The sequence below is a fragment of the Oncorhynchus masou genome, chromosome 27 (assembly GCF_036934945.1).
Source record: "Oncorhynchus masou masou isolate Uvic2021 chromosome 27, UVic_Omas_1.1, whole genome shotgun sequence".
In the NCBI taxonomy this organism is placed as follows: Eukaryota; Metazoa; Chordata; class Actinopteri; order Salmoniformes; family Salmonidae; genus Oncorhynchus; species Oncorhynchus masou.
Genome location: NC_088238.1, coordinates 3,205,473 through 3,229,598, shown reverse-complemented (window position 1 = coordinate 3,229,598; position 24,126 = coordinate 3,205,473). Strand labels below are relative to the sequence as shown.

At 40.8% G+C, this 24,126-nt stretch overlaps 1 pseudogene; it reads right to left on the bottom strand.

The window, feature by feature from the left end:
* Window positions 1-24,126, bottom strand: part of LOC135516564 (thyrotropin-releasing hormone-degrading ectoenzyme-like) — a 343,742-nt pseudogene that overhangs the window by 308,799 nt on the left and 10,817 nt on the right.

Below are 24,126 nucleotides of genomic sequence, written 5' to 3'. Positions count from 1 at the left end.
CAGTGTTGTCATGGTAATTTGATTGATGGGTTAGTGGCAGTGTGAGGGGTGAGCGTTAGGAGGGGCTCTGTATGGAAATAAATGCTGCAGATATGGCTGGTCATTAAAGGTGCTGTTGAGAAGGCGATGTCCCTGTAATGAGGGATAGGAGCACTACAGGCGGTGTTGTGTGTGTGTGTGTGTGTGTGTGTGTGTGTGTGTGTGTGTGTGTGTGTGTGTGTGTGTGTGTGTGTGTGTGGTGTGTGTGTGTGTGTGTGTGTGTGTGTGTGTGTGTGTGTGTGTGTGTGTGTGTGTGTGTGTGTGTGTGTGTGTGTGTGTGTGTGTGTGTGTGTGTGTGTGTGTGTGTGTGTGTGTGTGTGTGTGTGTGTGTGCGTGCGTGCGTGCGTGCGTGCGTGCGTGTGCGTGTGTGTGTATGGAGATATTGGGCAATGCCCTTGGATAATGACAGTGGAAATGAATGGGGAGTAATTAAAGTGGGATGACGAAGATCATGATGGCGATGATGAAGGACGAGGAGGAGGAGGAGGGTGAACCCAAGGTTAACAGGAAGGGAAGGTGGGAAAGTTGTCAAGATAACGAAGGTAATTGTCTGAAGGAGAGGAGAGGACACCGGCTGAATACTGTTTTCAATAGCAAACGTTGACTACGTCCCAAAGAGCTCCCTATTCCCAACATAGGGCACTACTTTTGAACAGAGCTCTATGGGCCGTAGTGCACTTTATAGTGCAGAGTGAGCCATTTGGGACATCACCATTGTTACTGTTCCGTAAATAAGGTCAGGCATGATGTCTCCTCTCTTCTTTGAAGCAGACAAGCTGCCAAATGGTTCAGACACTGCAAAGTGTTTTGAATGGCAGCTCTCAAACTGGCACAGAGTATGAGGAGCTCTTTAGAAGGTGTTAGTAGTGATGACAGTAACTCTTTAGAAGGTGTTAGTAGTGATGACAGTAACTCTTCAGAAGGTGTTAGTAGTGATGACAGTAACTCTTTAGAAGGTGTTTGTAGTGATGACAGTAACTCTTTAGAAGGTGTTAGTAGTGATGACAGTAACTCTTTAGAAGGTGTTTGTAGTGATGACAGTAACTCTTTAGAAGGTGTTTGTAGTGATGACAGTACTAACTCTTCAGAAGGTGTGTGTAGTGATGACAGTAACTCTTTAGAAGGTGTTAGTAGTGATGACAGTAACTCTTCAGAAGGTGTTAGTAGTGATGACAGTACTAACTCTTCAGAAGGTGTGTGTAGTGATGACAGTAACTCTTTAGAAGGTGTTAGTAGTGATGACAGTAACTCTTCAGAAGGTGTTAGTAGTGATGACAGTAACTCTTTAGAAGGTGTTAGTAGTGATGACAGTAACTCTTTAGAAGGTGTTAGTAGTGATGACAGTAACTCTTCAGAAGGTGTTAGTAGTGATGACAGTAGTAACTCTTTAGAAGGTGTTAGTAGTGATGACAGTATTAACTCTTCAGAAGGTGTTAGTAGTGATGACAGTAACTCTTTAGAAGGTGTTAGTAGTGATGACAGTAGTAACTCTTTAGAAGGTGTTAGTAGTGATGACAGTAACTCTTCAGAAGGTGTTAGTAGTGATGACAGTAACTCTTCAGAAGGTGTTAGTAGTGATGACAGTAGTAACTCTTTAGAAGGTGTTAGTAGTGATGACAGTAACTCTTCAGAAGGTGTTAGTAGTGATGACAGTAACTCTTCAGAAGGTGTTAGTAGTGATGACAGTAACTCTTCAGAAGGTGTTAGTAGTGATGACAGTAACTCTTTAGAAGGTGTTAGTAGTGATGACAGTAACTCTTTAGAAGGTGTTAGTAGTGATGACAGTATTAACTCTTTAGAAGGTGTTAGTAGTGATGACAGTAACTCTTCAGAAGGTGTTAGTAGTGATGACAGTAACTCTTTAGAAGGTGTTAGTAGTGATGACAGTAGTAACTCTTTAGAAGGTGTTAGTAGTGATGACAGTAACTCTTTAGAAGGTGTTAGTAGTGATGACAGTAGTAACTCTTTAGAAGGTGTTAGTAGTGATGACAGTATTAACTCTTTAGAAGGTGTTAGTAGTGATGACAGTAACTCTTTAGAAGGTGTTAGTAGTGATGACAGTAGTAACTCTTTAGAAGGTGTTAGTAGTGATGACAGTAACTCTTCAGAAGGTGTTAGTAGTGATGACAGTAACTCTTTAGAAGGTGTTAGTAGTGATGACAGTAACTCTTTAGAAGGTGTTAGTAGTGATGACAGTAACTCTTTAGAAGGTGTTAGTAGTGATGACAGTAACTCTTCAGAAGGTGTTAGTAGTGATGACAGTAACTCTTCAGAAGGTGTTAGTAGTGATGACAGTAACTCTTTAGAAGGTGTTAGTAGTGATGACAGTAACTCTTTAGAAGGTGTTTGTAGTGATGACAGTAACTCTTTAGAAGGTGTTAGTAGTGATGACAGTACTAACTCTTTAGAAGGTGTTAGTAGTGATGACAGTAACTCTTCAGAAGGTGTTAGTAGTGATGACAGTAGTAACTCTTTAGAAGGTGTTAGTAGTGATGACAGTAACTCTTCAGAAGGTGTTTGTAGTGATGACAGTAACTCTTCAGAAGGTGTTAGTAGTGATGACAGTATTAACTCTTTAGAAGGTGTTAGTAGTGATGACAGTATTAACTCTTTAGAATGTGTTTGTAGTGATGACAGTAACTCTTCAGAAGGTGTTAGTAGTGATGACAGTATTAACTCTTTAGAAGGTGTTAGTAGTGATGACAGTAACTCTTTAGAAGGTGTTAGTAGTGATGACAGTAACTCTTCAGAAGGTGTTAGTAGTGATGACAGTATTAACTCATTAGAAGGTGTTAGTAGTGATGACAGTAACTCTTTAGAATGTGTTTGTAGTGATGACAGTATTAACTCTTTAGAAGGTGTGTGTAGTGATGACAGTGTTAACTCTTTAGAAGGTGTTAGTAGTGATGACAGTAACTCTTCAGAAGGTGTTAGTAGCGATGACAGTATTAACTCTTTAGAAGGTGTTAGTAGTGATGACAGTAACTCTTTAGAAGGTGTTAGTAGTGATGACAGTATTAACTCTTCAGAAGGTGTTAGTAGTGATGACAGTAACTCTTTAGAAGGTGTTAGTAGTGATGACAGTATTAACTCTTTAGAAGGTGTTAGTAGTGATGACAGTAACTCTTCAGAAGGTGTTAGTAGTGATGACAGTAACTCTTTAGAAGGTGTTAGTAGTGATGACAGTAACTCTTCAGAAGGTGTTAGTAGTGATGACAGTATTAACTCTTTAGAAGGTGTTAGTAGTGATGACAGTAACTCTTTAGAAGGTGTTAGTAGTGATGACAGTATTAACTCATTAGAAGGTGTTAGTAGTGATGACAGTAACTCTTTAGAATGTGTTTGTAGTGATGACAGTATTAACTCTTCAGAAGGTGTTAGTAGTGATGACAGTAACTCTTTAGAAGGTGTTTGTAGTGATGACAGTATTAACTCTTTAGAAGGTGTTAGTAGTGATGACAGTAACTCTTCAGAAGGTGTTAGTAGCGATGACAGTATTAACTCTTTAGAAGGTGTTAGTAGTGATGACAGTAACTCTTCAGAAGGTGTTAGTAGTGATGACAGTATTAACTCTTTAGAAGGTGTTAGTAGTGATGACAGTAACTCTTCAGAAGGTGTTAGTAGTGATGACAGTAACTCTTTAGAAGGTGTTAGTAGTGATGACAGTACTAACTCTTCAGAAGGTGTTAGTAGTGATGACAGTAACTCTTCAGAAGGTGTTAGTAGTGATGACAGTAACTCTTTAGAAGGTGTTAGTAGTGATGACAGTAACTCTTCAGAAGGTGTTAGTAGTGATGACAGTAACTCTTCAGAAGGTGTTTGTAGTGATGACAGTAACTCTTCAGAAGGTGTTAGTAGTGATGACAGTAACTCTTTAGAAGGTGTTAGTAGTGATGACAGTAACTCTTCAGAAGGTGTTTGTAGTGATGACAGTGTTCGTGGGAAACAGCAGCAGTCTACTCCACATGTCAGTATCAAGGTTAATCAATAGATAGACATACTAAAGGACAACGTGGGCTATATCCTCCGACTTGATGGGTCAGTAGACAGGCTGTCGTGAGTTATGTCATCTTCATGTAGGGTTTGGTAATGAGGATACAGCTCGTGGAGAGAACATGTTGTATGTCTCTGACTTTATGCTGGACACAGTGTTTCTTTTAGAAACAGTCATGCTTTGTTTCCAAGACTGTTTTCCCCTTGGGCACAATAAAGTTGATCTTATCTTCTGACATTAAGTGCCCACCACTCCACTGTTGGACGTTAGAGAGCCTGTTGTGGCCTCACATCCCAATGAGGACGAACAGGCTTCAGTCAGTAAGACTGTAACTCTACACCACTCCACTGTCAGTGGTTACCCCTCTGTATGTACAGTTACAGACTACCCAGGGTTAAGGTTAGGGTTAGGGTTAGGGTTAGGGTTAGGGTTAAGGTTAGGGTTAGGGTTAAGGTTAAGGTTAAGGTTAGGGTTAAGGTTTGTGTTAGGGTTAGGGTTAAGGTTAAGGTCAGGGTTAGGGTTAAGGTTAGGATTAGGGTTAAGGTTAGGGTTAAGGTTAGGGTTAAGGTTAGGATTAGGGTTAAGGTTAGGGTTAAGGTTAGGGTTAAGGTTAGGATTAGGGTTAAGGTTAGGGTTAAGGTTAGGGTTAAGGTTAGGATTAGGGTTAAGGTTAGGGTTACGGTTAAGGTTTGTGTTAGGGTTAGGGTTAAGGTCAGGGTTAGGGTTAGGGGGTCACTAGTGTAAACTCACCATGACTCCACTGTCAGTGGTCACCTCTCTGTATGTAAAGTTATAGACGGCCCAGGGTTAGGGTTAGGGTCAGGGTTAGGGTTAGAGGGTCACTAGTGTAAACTCACCACCACTCCACTGTCAGTGGTCACCTCTCTGTATGTAAAGTTATAGACGGCCCAGGGTTAGGGTTAGGGTCAGGGTCAGGGTTAGGGGGTCACTAGTGTAAACTCACCACCACTCCACTGTCAGTGGTCACCTCTCTGTATGTAAAGTTATAGACGGCCCAGGGTTAGGGTTAGGGTTAGGGTTAGGGTTTGGGTTCGGGTTCGAGTTCGAGTTCGAGTTAGGGTCAGGGTCAGGGTTAGGGGGTCACTAGTGTAAACTCACCACCACTCCACTGTCAGTGGTCACCTCTCTGTATATAAAGTTATAGACGGCCCAGGGTTAGGGTCAGGGTTAGGGTTAGGGTTAAGGTTAGGGTTAGGGTTCGGGTTAGGGTTAGGGGTCACTAGTGTAAACTCACCACCACTCCACTGTCAGTGGTCACCTCTCTGTAGGTAAAGTTATAGAGAGCCCAGGGTTAGGGTCAGGGTCAGGGTTAGGGTTAGGGGTCACTAGTGTAAACTCACCACCACTCCACTGTCAGTGGTCACCTCTCTGTAGGTAAAGTTACAGACGGCCCAGGCCAGGTAGTAGGTGGACATACGAGGAGTCCTGGAGAAGTGGTTGGTCACCCAGCCATCATCATCAGAGATGGAGGCCTCTACAGGCATGTTGGAGAGAGAGAGGTAGGACGCATCGTGTCCCAGGCTGACCCGGAACGTGGCCTTGTAGATGGGCTCATCAAAACACGGAAAGGCCTTTCTGGCGTGGGTGGGGGAGAACTGTGTCACCGCCATGTACCTGGAGAGGGGGGGAGGGAGGGAGGGAGGGAGAGAGAGAAGAAAGAGAGGGAGAGGGAGGGAGAGAAGAAAGAGATGGAGAGGGAGAGAGAGAGAAGAAAGAGAGGGAGAGGGATAGAGAAGAGAGAGAAGAGAGAGAGGGGAGGGATAGAGAAAAGAGAGAGAGGGGAGGGATAGAGAAAAGAGAGAGAGGGGAGGGATAGAGAAAAGAGAGAGAGGGGAGGGATAGAGAAGAGAGAGAGGGGGAGGGATAGAGAAGAGGGAGAGGGAGAGGGAGAGGGAGAGAGGGAGAGGGAGGGAGAGGGAGAGAGAAGAGAGAGAGGGAGAGGGAGAGAGAAGAGAGAGAGGGGGAGGGAGAGAGAAGAGAGAGAGGGGAGGGAGAAGAGAGAAGAGAGAGAGGGGGAGGGATAGAGAAGAGGGAGAGGGGAGGGAGAGAGAAGAGGGAGAGGGGAGGGAGGGATAGAGAAGAGAGAGGGGAGGGATAGAGAAGAGAGAGAGAGGGGAGGGATAGAGAAGAGAGAGAGAGGGGATGGAGAGAGAAGAGAGAGAGGGGAGGGATAGAGAAGAGAGAGAGAGGGGATGGAGAGAGAAGAGAGAGAACAGATTTAGAGAATAACAGTAAAACAGAGAGATGTAGAGGAGTAAAGGGAGAGAGAGATAGAAAGAGAGAGAGAGATGGGGAGAGAGATAGAAAGAGAGGGAGGGAGAGAGGGGTGGGAAGAGTGTGAGAGAGAGGGGAGGGGAGGGAGAGGGGACAGGGGGAGAGAGAGCAAAGAGTTAGTTTCACATTAGATTAGGAGATAAAAGGAACCTAATGGCCGAGAGATGTTCTATACTTAGAAAATAGTAATTTCACCTTGACTATTGCCTTCTTGTCACCCTGGAAAGCTCTGAGTTCACATTGAAACAGATAGGCCCCCTGTTTTGGTTTTACATATCACTGAAAGTGCTCCAGAATCTGTCACAGGAGAGTAAAGGCCGTACCAGGTTGGCTTTGCCCCGAGCAGAACTCGGCTGGGTGAAGTGAAAGTCTGTGCTCAGGTTCTCTATTACAACGCATTTGTTTGAAAAAAACAAAACAAGAAAAAAGCATCAATTTTAATGTTTGTCCCTCTTGAGCTGCCGTAGCAACAACATAGCCAAGTAGACTTCCTCAAAATAGTCCGAATTAATCTAAGAATACTCCAGACATCTGTCATTTTGGCAAAGGAAGCTTTGCAGAGGAAGTCTTTGCAGAGGAAGCAATTTTACAATCTAAATGTTTGACGTAGTATTTCTCAAGTGAAAAAATAAATCCGTATGAAAACGAGTTGTCTGTCGTTGAACGACAACAAACACTTAATTGAAAAATCCCTATTGTTGACCAATCTCTGACGAAGGGGGTATGCACCAAAATAAACAAACATCACAAAATGTACAGTATGCACGAACGGTTTCGACTGGGAAGCATACAGTCAGTTTCAGTAATCGCAGAACACGGGTGAAATGATTCCCGGTTGGTCGAGAGTTTTCCTGTGCAAATACACTGACCGACAGTACCAGTCTATAGTGTGGACACTACTACTCATTCCAGGGTTTTTAAAATAATTCCCGGTTGGTCGAGAGTTTTCCTGTGCAAATACACTGACCGACAGTACCAGTCTATAGTGTGGACACAACTACTCATTCCAGGGTTTTTAAAATAATTCCCGGTTGGTCGAGAGTTTTCCTGTGCAAATACACTGACCGACAGTACCAGTCTATAGTGTGGACACAACTACTCATTCCAGGGTTTTTAAAATAATTCCCGGTTGGTCGAGAGTTTTCCTGTGCAAATACACTGACTGACGGTACCAGTCTATAGTGTGGACACAACTACTCATTCCAGGGTTTTTAAAATAATTCCCGGTTGGTCGAGTGTTTTCCTGTGCAAATACACTGACCGACAGTACCAGTCTATAGTGTGGACACTACTACTCATTCCAGGGTTTTTAAAATAATTCCCGGTTGGTCGAGAGTTTTCCTGTGCAAATACACTGACCGACAGTACCAGTCTATAGTGTGGACACAACTACTCATTCCAGGGTTTTTAAAATAATTCCCAGTTGGTCGACAGTTTTCCTGTGCAAATACACTGACCGACAGTACCAGTCTATAGTGTGGACACAACTACTCATTCCAGGGTTTTTAGTTTTCCTGTGCAAATAATTCCCAGTTGGTCGACAGTTTTCCTGTGCAAATACACTGAACGACAGTACCAGTCTATAGTGTGGACACAACTACTCATTCCAGGGTTTTTAAAATAATTCCCGGTTGGTCGAGAGTTTTCCTGTGCAAATACACTGACCGACAGTACCAGTCTATAGTGTGGACACAACTACTCATTCCAGGGTTTTTAAAATAATTCCCGGTTGGTCGAGAGTTTTCCTGTGCAAATACACTGACCGACAGTACCAGTCTATAGTGTGGACACAACTACTCATTCCAGGGTTTTTAAAATAATTCCCGGTTGGTTGAGAGTTTTCCTGTGCAAATACACTGACCTACAGTACTAGTCTATAGTGTGGACACAACTACTCAGTCCAGGGTTTTTCTTTATTTAAAAAAAACTATTTTCTACATTGTAGAAAAACAGTGAAGACATCAAAACTATGAAATAACACATATGGAATCGTGTAGTATCCATAGCCTGTAAGTGAGCATTTCACTGTCAGGTCTACCTGTTGTATTCAGCATTTCACTGTCAGGTCTACCTGTTGTATTCAGCATTTCACTGTAAGATCTACCTGTTGTATTCAGCATTTCACTGTAAGATCTACCTGTTGTATTCAGCATTTCACTGTCAGGTCTTCCTGTTGTATTCAGCATTTCACTGTAAGGTCTACCTGTTGTATTCAGCATTTCACTGTAAGAGCTACCTGTTGTATTCAGCATTTCACTGCCAGAGCTACCTGTTGTATTCAGCATTTCACTGCCAGGTCTACCTGTTGTATTCAGCATTTCACTGTAATATCTACCTGTTGTATTCAGCATTTCACTGTAAGATCTACCTGTAGTATTCAGCATTTCACTGTAAGATCTACCTGTAGTATTCAGCATTTCACTGTAAGATCTACCTGTTGTATTCAGCATTTCACTGTAAGGTCTACCTGTTGTATTCAGCATTTCACTGTAAGGTCTACCTGTTGTATTCAGCATTTCACTGTAAAAATCTACCTGTTGTATTCAGCATTTCACTGTAAAATCTACCTGTTGTATTCAGCGTTTCACTGTCAGGTCTACCTGCTGTATTCGGGGGACGTGACAAATAAACTTGATTTGATTTAGTAACTAAAAAAAGTGTTAAAATAAATAAATATTATAGATTTAAGATTCTTCAAAGTAGCCTCCCTTTGCCTTGATGACAGCTTTGCAAACTCTTGGCATTTTCTCAACCAGCTTCTCCTGGAATGCTTTTCCAGCAGTCTTGAAGGAGTTCCCACATATGCTGAGCACTGTTTTTACTTCACTCTGCGGTCCAACTCATCCCAAACCATCTCAATTGGGTTGAGGTCGGCTGATTGTGGAGGCCAGTTCATCTGATGCAGCACCATCACTCTCCTTCTTGGTCAAATAGCCCTTACCCAGCCTGGCATTGTGTTTTGGGTCATTGTCCTGTTGAAAAACATATGATAGTCCTACTAAGAGCAAACCAGATGGGATGGCGTATTAGTGCAGAATGCTGTGGTAGCCATGCTGGTTAAGTGTGCCTTGAATTCTAAATAAATTACTGACAGTGTCACCAGCAAAGCACCCCCACACCATCACGGTGGGAACCACACATGCGGAGATCATCCGTTCACCTACTCTGCGTCTCACAAAGACACGGCAGTTGAAACCAAAAATCTCACCTTTGGACTCATCAGACCAAAGAACGCATTTCCACCAGTCTAATGTCCATTGCTCGTGTTTCTTGGCCCAAGCAAGCCTCTTCTTAATATTGGTTTCCTTTAGTAGTGGTTTCTTTGCAGCAATTTGACCATGAAGGCCTGATTCACGGTCTCCTCTGAACAGTTGATGTTGAGATGTGTCTGTTAATTGAACTCTGTGATGCATTTATTTGGCTTGTAATGTCTGAGGTTGGTAAATTTAATGAACTTATCCTCTGCAGCAGAGGTAACTCTGAGTCTTCCTTTCCTGTGGTGGTCCTCATGAGAGGTTTTTGCTCTGCACTTGAAGAAACTTTCAAGGTTCTTGAAATGTTCCGGATTGACTGACCTTCATGTCTTAAAGTAATGATGACTGACTCTTCCTGGCATAATATGGACTTGGTCTTTTACTAATTAGGGCTCTTCTGTATACCACCCCTACCTTGCCACAACACAACTGATTGGCTCAAACTCATTAAGAAGAACTTTTATTCTAAATATTAACTTTTAACAAGGTGCACCTGTTCATTGAAATGTATTCCAGGTGACTACCTCATGAAGCTGGTTGAGAGAATGTCAAGAGTGTGCAAAGCTGTCAATGAAAAGGGTGGCTACTGTGAAGAATCTCAAATATATTTTGACATGTTTAACCCTTGTTTGGTTACTACATGATTCCATATGTGTTATTTCATAGTTGTGATGTCTTCAGTACTATTCTACAATGTAGAAAATAGTAAAAAATTAAGAATGAGTAGGTGTGTCCAAACTGGTACTGTATATATTACATCTATTTGATCAATAATAGCTGCTCCTAGCAGCTTCTTCTGTGGAGAAGTCTTGGCTTCACTTAAAAGAAGTCTTGGCTTCACTTGAAAGAAGTCTTGGCTTCATTTGAAAGCCACCCAGTGCTACAGCTGAATTGGTGTCCACGTCAGCTCGTTATAGAGACTCATCGCTACAGAGACATGGTCACAGTAACAATCTCATAAATGACAGCCGGCCATCCGGTTTGTTAACTTCCTGTCCTGTAGTCTATTCCAAGACTCCACATTGTCACAGTTAGTGACTAAATTACATTCTAAAAAATAGTCAGAATCTTAATAATCTTATTTTTACACTTGTTTCCCAAACATTCGTTTTTGTATTATTATGATTTTCCTACTTTCCTGTTCCAAAATCTTCCTTGTAATTATTATTCCAGAGACAGAGCCATGTCTGAGAGAATAAAGTGCAGCATCAGGAGTTCTGAGAATAGGTCTGGGAGCCTCTCCTCTCAGTTAGATTGGCAGGGGGGTGAGGAGAGCCTCTCCTCTCAGTTAGATTGGCAGGGGGGTGAGGAGAGCCTCTCCTCTCAGTTAGATTGGCAGGGGGGTGAGGAGAGCCTCTCCTCTCAGTTAGATTGGCAGGGGGTGAGGAGAGCCTCTCCTCTCAGTTAGATTGGCAGGGGGTGAGGAGAGCCTCTCCTCTCAGTTAGATTGGCAGGGGGTGAGGAGAGCCTCTCCTCTCAGTTAGATTGGCAGGGGGTGAGGAGAGCCTCTCCTCTCAGTTAGATTGGCAGGGGGGTGAGGAGAGCCTCTCCTCTCAGTTAGATTGGCAGGGGGTGAGGAGAGCCTCTCCTCTCAGTTAGATTGGCAGGGGGTGAGGAGAGCCTCTCCTCTCAGTTAGATTGGCAGGGGGTGAGGGGAGCCTCTCCTCTCAGTTAGATTGGCAGGGGGTGAGGGGAGCCTCTCCTCTCAGTTAGATTGGCAGGGGGGTGAGGGGAGCCTCTCCTCTCAGTTAGATTGGCAGGGGGTGAGGGGAGCCTCTCCTCTCAGTTAGATTGGCAGGGGGTGAGGAGAGCCTCTCCTCTCAGTTAGATTGGCAGGGGGTGAGGAGAGCCTCTCCTCTCAGGTAGATTGGCAGGGGGTGAGGAGAGCCTCTCCTCTCAGTTAGATTGGCAGGGGGTGAGGAGAGCCTCTCCTCTCAGTTAGATTGGCAGGGGGTGAGGAGAGCCTCTCCTCGCAGTTAGATTGGCAGGGGGTGAGGAGAGCCTCTCCTCTCAGTTAGATTGGCAGGGGGGTGAGGAGAGCCTCTCCTCTCAGTTAGATTGGCAGGGGGTGAGGAGAGCCTCTCCTCTCAGATAGATTGGCAGGGGGTGAGGAGAGCCTCTCCTCTCAGTTAGATTGGCAGGGGGTGAGGAGAGCCTCTCTTCTCAGTTAGATTGGCAGGGGGTGAGGAGAGCCTCTCCTCTCAGTTAGATTGGCAGGGGGGTGAGGAGAGCCTCTCCTCTCAGTTAGATTGGCAGGGGGTGAGGAGAGCCTCTCCTCTCAGTTAGATTGGCAGGGGGTGAGGAGAGCCTCTCCTCTCAGTTAGATTGGCAGGGGGTGAGGAGAGCCTCTCCTCTCAGTTAGATTGGCAGGGGGGTGAGGAGAGCCTCTCCTCTCAGTTAGATTGGCAGGGGGGTGAGGAGAGCCTCTCCTCTCAGTTAGATTGGCAGGGGGGTGAAGAGTGGGGGGATTGTGTGTGTGTGTGTGTGTGTGTGTGTGGTCGGTGTGTGTGTGTGTGTGTGTGTGTGTGTGTGTGTGTGTGTGTGTGTGTGTGTGTGTGTGTGTGTGTGTGTGTGTGTGTGTGTGTGTGTGGAATAGGAAGTTAAGGAGGGGGGGGGGGGCTCTGAGTTAACTAAGCCGCAGTCATGATGTTAGTGATGTTATTGATGTCAGTGATTGAAGCAGTGATTTCCAACATCATCCAACACACGGTTTAATAACCAGACAGCTGGATTACAGAGTATCAAAGCATCTCAAACCACTGAGGAGAGGAGGAGGGGGAGGAGGAGGAGGAGGAGGAAGGAGGGGGAGGAGGAGGAGGAGGAGGAAGGAGGGAGGGGGAGGAGGAGGAGGAGGAAGGAGGGAGGGGGAGGAGACCTGGCCTTTACCTCTACAGGGACCAGACCTCTTTTTCATCCCTGCATCCTCTCTTTCATCAGTCCATCCTCTGCTATGGACGTCAGGGATATAAAGAGAGACCAGCAAGCATCTCTCTCCCTAAACCCTGAGTGCTGGCCTGCTTTCATCATAGAGCCTCTCTAATGTATTCCTGTGTGACTGAAGGCTCTGACTCAGCAAGCATCCCAAATGGCACCCTATTCCCTATGTAGTGCACTACTTTAAACCAGAGCCCTATTCCCTATATAGAGCACTACTTTAGATCAGAGCCCTATTCCCTATATAATGTACTACTTTAGACCAGAGCCCTATTCCCTATATAGTGTACTACTTTAAACCAGAGTCCTATTCCCTATATAGAGCACTACTTTAGACCAGAGTCCTATTCCCTATATAATGCACTACTTTAGACCAGAGCCCTATTCCCTATATAGTGCACTACTTTAGACCAGAGCCCTATTCCCTATAGTGCACTACTTTAGACCAGAGCCCTATTCCCTATATAATGCACTACTTTAGACCAGAGCCCTATTCCCTATATAGAGCACTACTTTAGACCAGAGTCCTATTCCCTATATAATGCACTACTTTAGACCAGAGCCCTATTCCCTATATAGAGCACTACTTTAGACCAGAGTCCTATTCCCTATATAATGCACTACTTTAGACCAGAGCCCTATTCCCTATATAGTGCACTACTTTAGACCAGAGCCCTATTCCCTATATAGTGCACTACTTTAGACCAGAGCCCTATTCCCTATATAATGCACTACTTTAGACCAGAGCCCTATTCCCTATATAGTGTACTACTTTAGACCAGAGCCCTATTCCCTATATAGTGCACTACTTTAGACCAGAGCCCTATTCCCTATATAGTGTACTACTTTAGACCAGAGCCCTATTCCCTATATAGTGTACTACTTTAGACCAGAGCCCTATTCCCTATATAGTGCACTACTTTAGACCAGAGCCCTATTCCCTATATAGTGCACTACTTTAGACCAGAGCCCTATTCCCTATATAGTGTACTACTTTAGACCAGAGCCCTATTCCCTATATAGTGTACTACTTTAGACCAGAGCCCTATTCCCTATATAGTGCACTACTTTAGACCAGAACCCTATTCCCTATATAGTGTACTACTTTAGACCAGAGTCCTATTCCCTATATAGTACACTACTTTAGACCAGAGTCCTATTCCCTATATAGTGCACTACTTTAGACCAGAACCCTATTCCCTATATAGTGTACTACTTTAGACCAGAGCCCTATTCCCTATATAGTGTACTACTTTAGACCAGAGCCCTATTCCCTATATAGTGTACTACTTTAGACCAGAACCCTATTCCCTATATAGTGTACTACTTTAGACCAGAGCCCTATTCCCTATATAGTGTACTACTTTAGACCAGAGCCCTATTCCCTATATAGTGCACTACTTTAGACCAGAACCCTATTCCCTATATAGTGTACTACTTTAGACCAGAGTCCTATTCCCTATATAGTGCACTACTTTAGACCAGAACCCTATTCCCTATATAGTGTACTACTTTAGACCAGAGCCCTATTCCCTATATAGTGTACTACTTTAGACCAGAGCCCTATTCCCTATATAGTGTACTACTTTAGACCAGAACCCTATTCCCTATATAGTGTACTACTTTAGACCAGAGCCCTATTCCCTATATAGTGTACTACTTTAGACCAGAGCCCTATTCCCTATATAGTGTACTACTTTAGACCAGAGCCCTATTCCCTATATAGTGCACTACTTTAGACCAGAGCCCTATTCCCTATATAGTGTACTACTTTAGACCAGAGCCCTATTCCCTATATAGTACACTACTTTAGACCAGAGCCCTATTCCCTATATAGTACACTACTTTAGACCAGGCTGTTGTCTGTTTGTTTATACAATGCTGAGGTTGGGCTGACTGGCTGACTGGCTGACTGGCTGACTAGCTGACTGGCTGACTGGTTGACTGGCTGACTGGCTGACTGAATGACAAATTGACTGGCTGACTGGTTGACTGGCTGACTGGCTGACTGGTTGAATGGTTGACTGGTTGACTGGTTGAATGGTTGAATGGTTGACTGGTTGACTGGCTGACTGGCTGACTGGCTGACTGGTTGACTGGTTGACTGGTTGACTGGCTGACTGGCTGACTGGTTGACTGGCTGACTGGCTGACAATGACTGGCTGACTGAATGACAGATTGACAGATTGACTGGCTGACTGGTTGACTGGCTGACTGGTTGACTGGCTGACTGGCTGACAATGACTGGCTGACTGGCTGACAATGACTGGCTGACTGAATGACAGATTGACTGGTTGACTGGCTGACTGGTTGACTGGTTGACTGGTTGACTGGTTGACTGGCTGACTGGCTGACAATGACTGGCTGACTGGCTGACTGGCTGACTGGCTGACTGGTTGACTGGCTGACTGGCTGACTGAATGACAAATTGACTGGCTGACTGGTTGACTGGCTGACTGGCTGACTGAATGACAGATTGACTGGCTGACTGAATGACTGGCTGTTTGGCTGATTGGCTGATTGGCTGACTGAATGACTGGCTGATTGGCTGATTGGCTGACTGAATGACTGGCTGACCAGCTGACAATGACTGGCTGACTGAATGACAGATTGACTGGCTGACTGGCTGACTGGCTGACTGGCTGACTGGTTGACTGGTTGACTGGCTGACTAGCTGACTGGCTGACTGAATGACAAATTGACTGGCTGACTGGCTGACCGAATGACAGATTGACTGGCTGACTGGCTGACTGAATCACTGGCTGACTGAATGACAGATTGACTTGCTGACTGAATCACTGGCTGACTGAATGACAGATTGACTTGCTGACTGAATCACTGGCTGACTGAATGACAGATTGACTTGCTGACTGAATCACTGGCTGACTGAATGACAGATTGACTTGCTGACTGAATCACTGGCTGACTGAATGACAGATTGACTTGCTGACTGAATCACTGGCTGACTTGCTGACTGAATGACTGGCTGACTGAATGACTGGCTGAACAGCCCTCTGCTTTGCCTTGAGGATTAACCTGGGTAGTCCAACCATAACACCGTAATCCACATAGTTTCTTTACCTAGTGGACGTGACAGCTAGGAAATGTTGAGAGAGGGGGGAGAGAGGAGGGAGAGAGGAGGGAGAGAGGGGGGAGAGGTCCTTCAGGGGGCGTTTGGCCCTCCCACGGTGACATTTAAAGGGCTATCAGAATCAGTAGGAGCCTGATAACTGACAGGCTGATTGGAGATCTGGTGGTGAATCTGGTTCAGCACTGTTAACACTGAGGGATCGGTCCGTCATCAGACAGCGTTTAAACAGGCACCCCAATTCTGATCTTTGTTCACTATTAGATCTTTTGACCAATCACATCTAATCTTTTCACATCAGACCTTTTTTTTTCAAAGCTCAAAAAAACAATTTGTAAAAAAAATAAAAAATAAAAAAAGAGATCAGAATTGGGCTGCCTGTGTAAACGCTGCCTAACACACACATACACACAGACACAGCCAAGCACACTCAAAGATACACACATTCACACACACATGTACGTACACACACACACACATACACACATTTTATTTAACCTTTATTTAACTTTATTTAACAAATACACACACAAAGCAAGGGATCGGTGTCCTGTCAGAGTAAAGCTGGGCAGTTATTAGCTGGTCATAGAGGGGATGTTTATCAATGGGATGGCCTCTTTATTGAAAAAGCACTGGAGATAAATACTACGAATGAAAGGACGAGGGACGAAGAGACGCCAGAGAAACGATCAACTAAATAAATGGCAACACCTTGACCAGGGAAAAGAACAGCATCATGTCCTCTACTACATACTGTCTAAACGCTGATATATCAGTCCTCTACTATATACTGTCTAAACTCTGATATATCAGTACTCTACTATATACTATATACTATATATCAGTACTCTACTATATACTGTCTAAACTCTGATATAACAGTACTATACTATATACTGTCTAAACACTGATATATCAGTACTCTACTATATACTGTCTAAACGCTGATATATCAGTCCTCTACTACATACTGTCTAAACACTGATATATCAGTACTCTACTATATACTATATACTATATATCAGTCCTCTACTACATACTGTCTAAACACTGATATATCAGTACTCTACTATATACTATATACTATATGTCAGTCCTCTACTATATACTGTCTAAACACTGATATATCAGTCCTCTACTACATACTGTCTAAACGCTGATATATCAGTCCTCTACTATATACTGTCTAAACGCTGATATATCAGTCCTCTACAATATACTGTCTAAACACTGATATATCAGTACTCTACTATATACTGTCTAAACACTGATATATCCGTACTCTACTATATACTGTCTAAACGCTGATATATCCGTACTCTACTATATACTGTCTAAACACTGATATATCCGTACTCTACTATATACTGTCTAAACACTGATATATCAGTCCTCTACTACATACTGTCTAAACACTGATATATCCGTACTCTACTATATACTGTCTAAACGCTGATATATCCGTACTCTACTATATACTGTCTAAACACTGATATATCCGTACTCTACTATATACTGTCTAAACACTGATATATCAGTCCTCTACTACATACTGTCTAAACGCTGATATATCAGTCCTCTACAATATACTGTCTAAACACTGATATATCAGTCCTCTACAATATACTGTCTAAACACTGATATATCAGTACTCTACTATATACTATATACTATATATCAGTACTCTACTATATACTGTCTAAACACTGATATATCAGTCCTCTACTACATACTGTCTAAACGCTGATATATCAGTCCTCTACAATATACTGTCTAAACGCTGATATATCAGTCCTCTACAATATACTGTCTAAACACTGATATATCAGTACTCTACTATATACTATATACTATATATCAGTACTCTACTATATACTGTCTAAACACTGATATATCCGTACTCTACAATATACTGTCTAAACACTGATATATCAGTACTCTACTATATACTATATACTATATATCAGTACTCTACTATATACTGTCTAAACACTGATATATCAGTCCTCTACTACATACTGTCTAAACACTGATATATCAGTACTCTACTATGTACTGTCTAAACACTGATATATCAGTCCTCTACTACATACTGTCTAAACGCTGATATATCAGTCCTCTACAATATACTGTCTAAACACTGATATATCAGTACTCTACTATATACTATATACTATATATCACTACTCTACTACATACTGTCTAAACACTGATATATCAGTACTCTACTATATACTGTCTAAACACTGATATATCAGTACTCTACTATATACTATATACTATATATCAGTCCTCTACTATATACTGTCTAAACGCTGATATATCAGTCCTCTACTATATACTATATACTATATATCAGTCCTCTACTATATACTGTCTAAACGCTGATATATCAGTCCTCTACTATATACTATATACTATATATCAGTCCTCTACTATATACTGTCTAAACTCTGATATAACAGTACTATACTATATACTGTCTAAACACTGATATATCAGTCCTCTACTATATACTGTCTAAACACTGATATATCAGTACTCTACTATATACTGTCTAAACACTGATATAACAGTACTCTACTACATACTGTCTAAACACTGATATAACAGTACTCTACTATATACTATATACTATATATCAGTACTCTACTATATACTGTCTAAACTCTGATATAACAGTACTATACTATATACTGTCTAAACACTGATATATCAGTCCTCTACTATATACTGTCTAAACACTGATATATCAGTACTCTACTATATACTGTCTAAACGCTGATATATCAGTACTCTACTATATACTATATACTATATATCAGTACTCTACTATATACTGTCTAAATGCTGATATATCAGTACTCTACTATATACTGTCTAAACGCTGATATATCAGTCCTCTACTATATACTATATACTATACATCAGTACTCTACTATATACTGTCTAAATGCTGATATATCAGTGCTCTACTACATACTGTCTAAACACTGATATAACAGTACTCTACTATATACTGTCTAAATGCTGATATATCAGTACTCTACTATATACTATATACTATATATCAGTACTCTACTACATACTGTCTAAACACTGATATATCAGTACTCTACTATATACTATATATCAGTACTCTACTATATACTGTCTAAACTCTGATATAACAGTACTCTACTATATACTATATATCAGTACTCTACTATATACTGTCTAAACACTGATATAACAGTACTCTACTATATACTATATATCAGTACTCTACTATATACTGTCTAAACGCTGATATATCAGTACTCTACTACATACTGTCTAAACACTGATATATCAGTACTCTACTATATACTATATATCAGTACTCTACTATATACTGTCTAAACTCTGATATAACAGTTCTCTATTATATACACTATATACTATATATCAGTACTCTACTATATACTGTCTAAACGCTGATATATCAGTACTCTATTACATACTGTCTAAACGCTGATATAACAGTACTCTACTATATACTATATATCAGTCCTCTACTATATACTGTCTAAACTCTGATATATCAGTACTCTACTATATACTGTCTAAACACTGATATATCAGTACTCTATTACATACTGTCTAAATGCTGATATAACAGTACTCTACTATGTACTATATATCAGTACTCTACTATATACTGGCTAAACTCTGATATATCAGTACTCTACTATATACTATATATCAGTCCTCTACTATATACTGTCTAAACTCTGATATATCAGTACTCTACTATATACTGTCTAAACACTGATATAACAGTACTCTATTACATACTGTCTAAATGCTGTTATAACAGTACTCTACTATATACTATATATCAGTACTCTTCTATATACTGTCTAAACTCTGATATTACAGTACTCTACTATATACTATATACTATATATCAGTCATCCACTATATACTGTCTAAACACTGATATATCAGTACTCTACTATATACTGTCTAAACTCTGATATAACAGTCCTCTACTACATACTGTCTAAACACTGATATATCAGTACTCTACTATATACTATATACTATATATCAGTCCTCTACTATATACTGTCTAAACTCTGATATAACAGTACTCTACTATATACTATATATCACTACTCTACTATATACTGTCTAAATGCTGATATATCAGTACTCTACTACATACTGTCTAAACACTGATATATCAGTACTCTACTATATACTATATACTATATATCAGTCCTCTACTACATACTGTCTAAACACTGATATATCAGTACTCTACTACATACTGTCTAAACTCTGATATAACAGTACTCTACTATATACCATATATCAGTACTCTACTATATACTGTCTAAACACTGATATAACAGTACTCTACTATATACTATATACTATATATCAGTACTCTACTATATACTGTCTAAACGCTGATATATCAGTACTCTACTACATACTGTCTAAACTCTGATATAACAGTACTCTACTATATACCATATATCAGTACTCTACTATATACTGTCTAAACACTGATATAACAGTACTCTACTATATACTATATACTATATATCAGTACTCTACTATATACTGTCTAAACTCTGATATAACAGTACTCTACTATATACTATATATCAGTACTCTACTACATACAGTCTAAACGCTGATATATCAGTACTCTACTATATACTATATACTATATATCAGTCCTCTACTATATACTGTCTAAACACTGATATATCAGTACTCTACTACATACTGTCTAAACGCTGATATATCAGTCCTCTACTATATACTGTCTAAACACTGATATATCAGTACTCTACTATATACTGTCTAAACTCTGATATAACAGTACTCTACTATATACTATATATCAGTCCTCTACTACATACTGTCTAAACACTGATATATCAGTACTCTACTATATACTATATACTATATATCAGTACTCTACTACATACTGTCTAAACACTGATATATCAGTACTCTACTACATACTGTCTAAACTCTGATATAACAGTACTCTACTATATACTATATATCAGTACTCTACTATATACTGTCTAAACACTGATATAACAGTACTCTGCTATATACTATATATCAGTACTCTACTATATACTGTCTAAACGCTGATATATCAGTACTCTACTACATACTGTCTAAACACTGATATATCAGTACTCTACTATATACTATATATCAGTCCTCTACTATATACTGTCTAAACTCTGATATAACAGTTCTCTATTATATACACTATATACTATATATCAGTACTCTACTATATACTGTCTAAACGCTGATATATCAGTACTCTATTACATACTGTCTAAACGCTGATATAACAGTACTCTACTATGTACTATATATCAGTACTCTACTATATACTGTCTAAACTCTGATATATCAGTACTCTACTATATACTATATATCAGTCCTCTACTATATACTGTCTAAACTCTGATATATCAGTACTCTACTATATACTGTCTAAACACTGATATAACAGTACTCTATTACATACTGTCTAAATGCTGTTATAACAGTACTCTACTATATACTATATATCAGTACTCTTCTATATACTGTCTAAACTCTGATATTACAGTACTCTACTATATACTATATACTATATATCAGTCATCCACTATATACTGTCTAAACGCTGATATATCAGTACTCTACTATATACTGTCTAAACGCTGATAAATCAGTCCTCTACTATATACTATATATCACTACTCTACTATATACTGTCTAAACGCTGATATATCAGTACTCTACTATATACTGTCTAAACGCTGATAAATCAGTACTCTACTATATACTATATACTATACATCAGTACTCTACTATATACTGTCTAAACGCTGATATATCAGTACTCTACTATATACTGTCTAAACGCTGATAAATCAGTCCTCTACTATATACTATATATCACTACTCTACTATATACTGTCTAAACGCTGATAAATCAGTACTCTACTATATACTGTCTAAACGCTGATATATCAGTACTCTACTATATACTATATACTATATATCAGTACTCTACTACATACTGTCTAAACTCTGATATAACAGTACTCTACTATATACTATATACTATATATCAGTCCTCTACTATATACTGTCTAAACACTGATATATCAGTCCTCTACTATATACTGTCTAAACGCTGATATATCAGTACTCTACTATATACTATATACTATATATCAGTCCTCTACTATATACTATATACTATATATCAGTCATCCACTATATACTGTCTAAACGCTGATATATCAGTACTCTACTATATACTATATACTATATATCAGTCCTCTACTATATACTATATACTATATATCAGTCATCCACTATATACTGTCTAAACGCTGATATATCAGTACTCTACTATATACTGTCTAAACGCTGATAAATCAGTACTCTACTATATACTATATACTATATATCAGTCCTCTACTATATACTGTCTAAACGCTGATATATCAGTACTCTACTACATACTGTCTAAACTCTGATATAACAGTACTCTACTATATACTATATACTATATATCAGTCCTCTACTATATACTGTCTAAACACTGATATATCAGTCCTCTACTATATACTGTCTAAACGCTGATATATCAGTACTCTACTATATACTATATACTATATATCAGTCCTCTACTATATACTGTCTAAACGCTGATATATCAGTACTCTACTACATACTGTCTAAACTCTGATATAACAGTACTCTACTATATACTATATACTATATATCAGTCCTCTACTATATACTGTCTAAACACTGATACATCAGTACTCTACTATATACTGTCTAAACGCTGATATATCAGTCCTCTACTATATACTGTCTAAACGCTGATATATCACTACTCTACTATATACTGTCTAAACGCTGATATAACAGTACTCTACTATATACTATATATCACTACTCTACTATATACTGTCTAAACACTGATATATCAGTACTCTGCTATATACTGTCTAAACGCTGATATATCAGTACTCTACTATATACTGTCTAAACGCTGATATATCAGTCCTCTACTATATACTGTCTAAACGCTGATATATCAGTCCTCTACTATATACTGTCTAAACACTGATATATCAGTCCTCTGCTATATACTATATATCACTACTCTACTATATACTGTCTAAACGCTGATATAACAGTACTCTACTATATACTGTCTAAACACTGATATATCAGTCCTCTGCTATATACTGTCTAAACACTGATATATCAGTACTCTGCTACATACTGTCTTAACTCTGGTATAACGGAACTCTCTTCTCATAACTCATGAATGTACAGAGCAGATTATGATCCTACACAGACCCTTGGGAAGAAGTCATATAGAATGGAGACACAGCATAAATGTATTCCCTGACATAAACATGTCGTTGTTTCAATGACTAAGCTAATCTTGGTCTCACGCTGCCTGAACAATCATCTCAATATCAATTAAAAAAGGCAATTAAGCTCCATCTCCATTAGCCCTCTCTCCATTTCTCATTCCCTTGATCCCTCCATTCCCTACATCTATGATCACTCCTTTCCTCCATCCTCCATTTCTCATTCCCTTGATCCCTCCATTCCCTACATCCTATGACCACTCCTTCACCTCCTCCCTCCATTTCTCGTTCCCTTGATCCCTCCATTCCCTACATCCTATGATCCCTCCTTCCCTCATCCCTCCATCCCTTAATCTCTCCATCTCTATCCCTCCATCATCCCTCCTCCCTCCATTTCTCATTCCCTTGATCCCTCCATTCCCTACATCTATGATCACTCCTTCCCTCCATCCCTCCATTTCTCCCTCCCTCCTCCCTCCATCCATCCCTCCTCCCTCCATCCTTCCATCATCCCTCCATCCCTCCATTTCTCCCTCCCTCCTCCCTCCATCCCTCCCTCCTCCCTCCATCCCTCCATCATCCCTCCATCCCTCCATTTCTCCCTCCCTCCTCCCTCCATCCCTCCATCCCTCCATCATCCCTCCATCCCTCCATTTCTCCATTCTATCAGTTGCCAGCCAACTTCCCCCCCTCCTTGGAGTGCTGCTCTGTGGCTGAAAGCCAAGAGAACCACATGTCTCCAACTTTTTCAAAGGAAAAGCAAAGTTTGTATCAGGTTTTGGCTTTCACTCCTTAAACCCTTAAAATCAGAGAAAAACCAGGCCCAATACTCACAGGCAGTTGAGGGGTAGAGAGAGGTAGAAGTAGAGGTAGAGGTAGAGAGAGGTAGAGAGGTAGTGGTAGAGAGGTAGTGGTAGAGAGGTAGAGGTAGAGAGGTAGAGAGAGAGAGGTAGAGAGAGAGAGGTAGAGAGAGAGATAGAGAGAGAGGTAGAGAGAGAGGTAGAGAGAGAGGTAGAGAGAGGTAGAGGTAGAGAGAGGTAGAGGTAGAGAGAGGTAGAGGTAGAGAGAGGAAGAGGTAGAGAGAAGTAGAGGTAGAGAGAGGTAGAGAGAGAGAGATTGTCAGAGGCT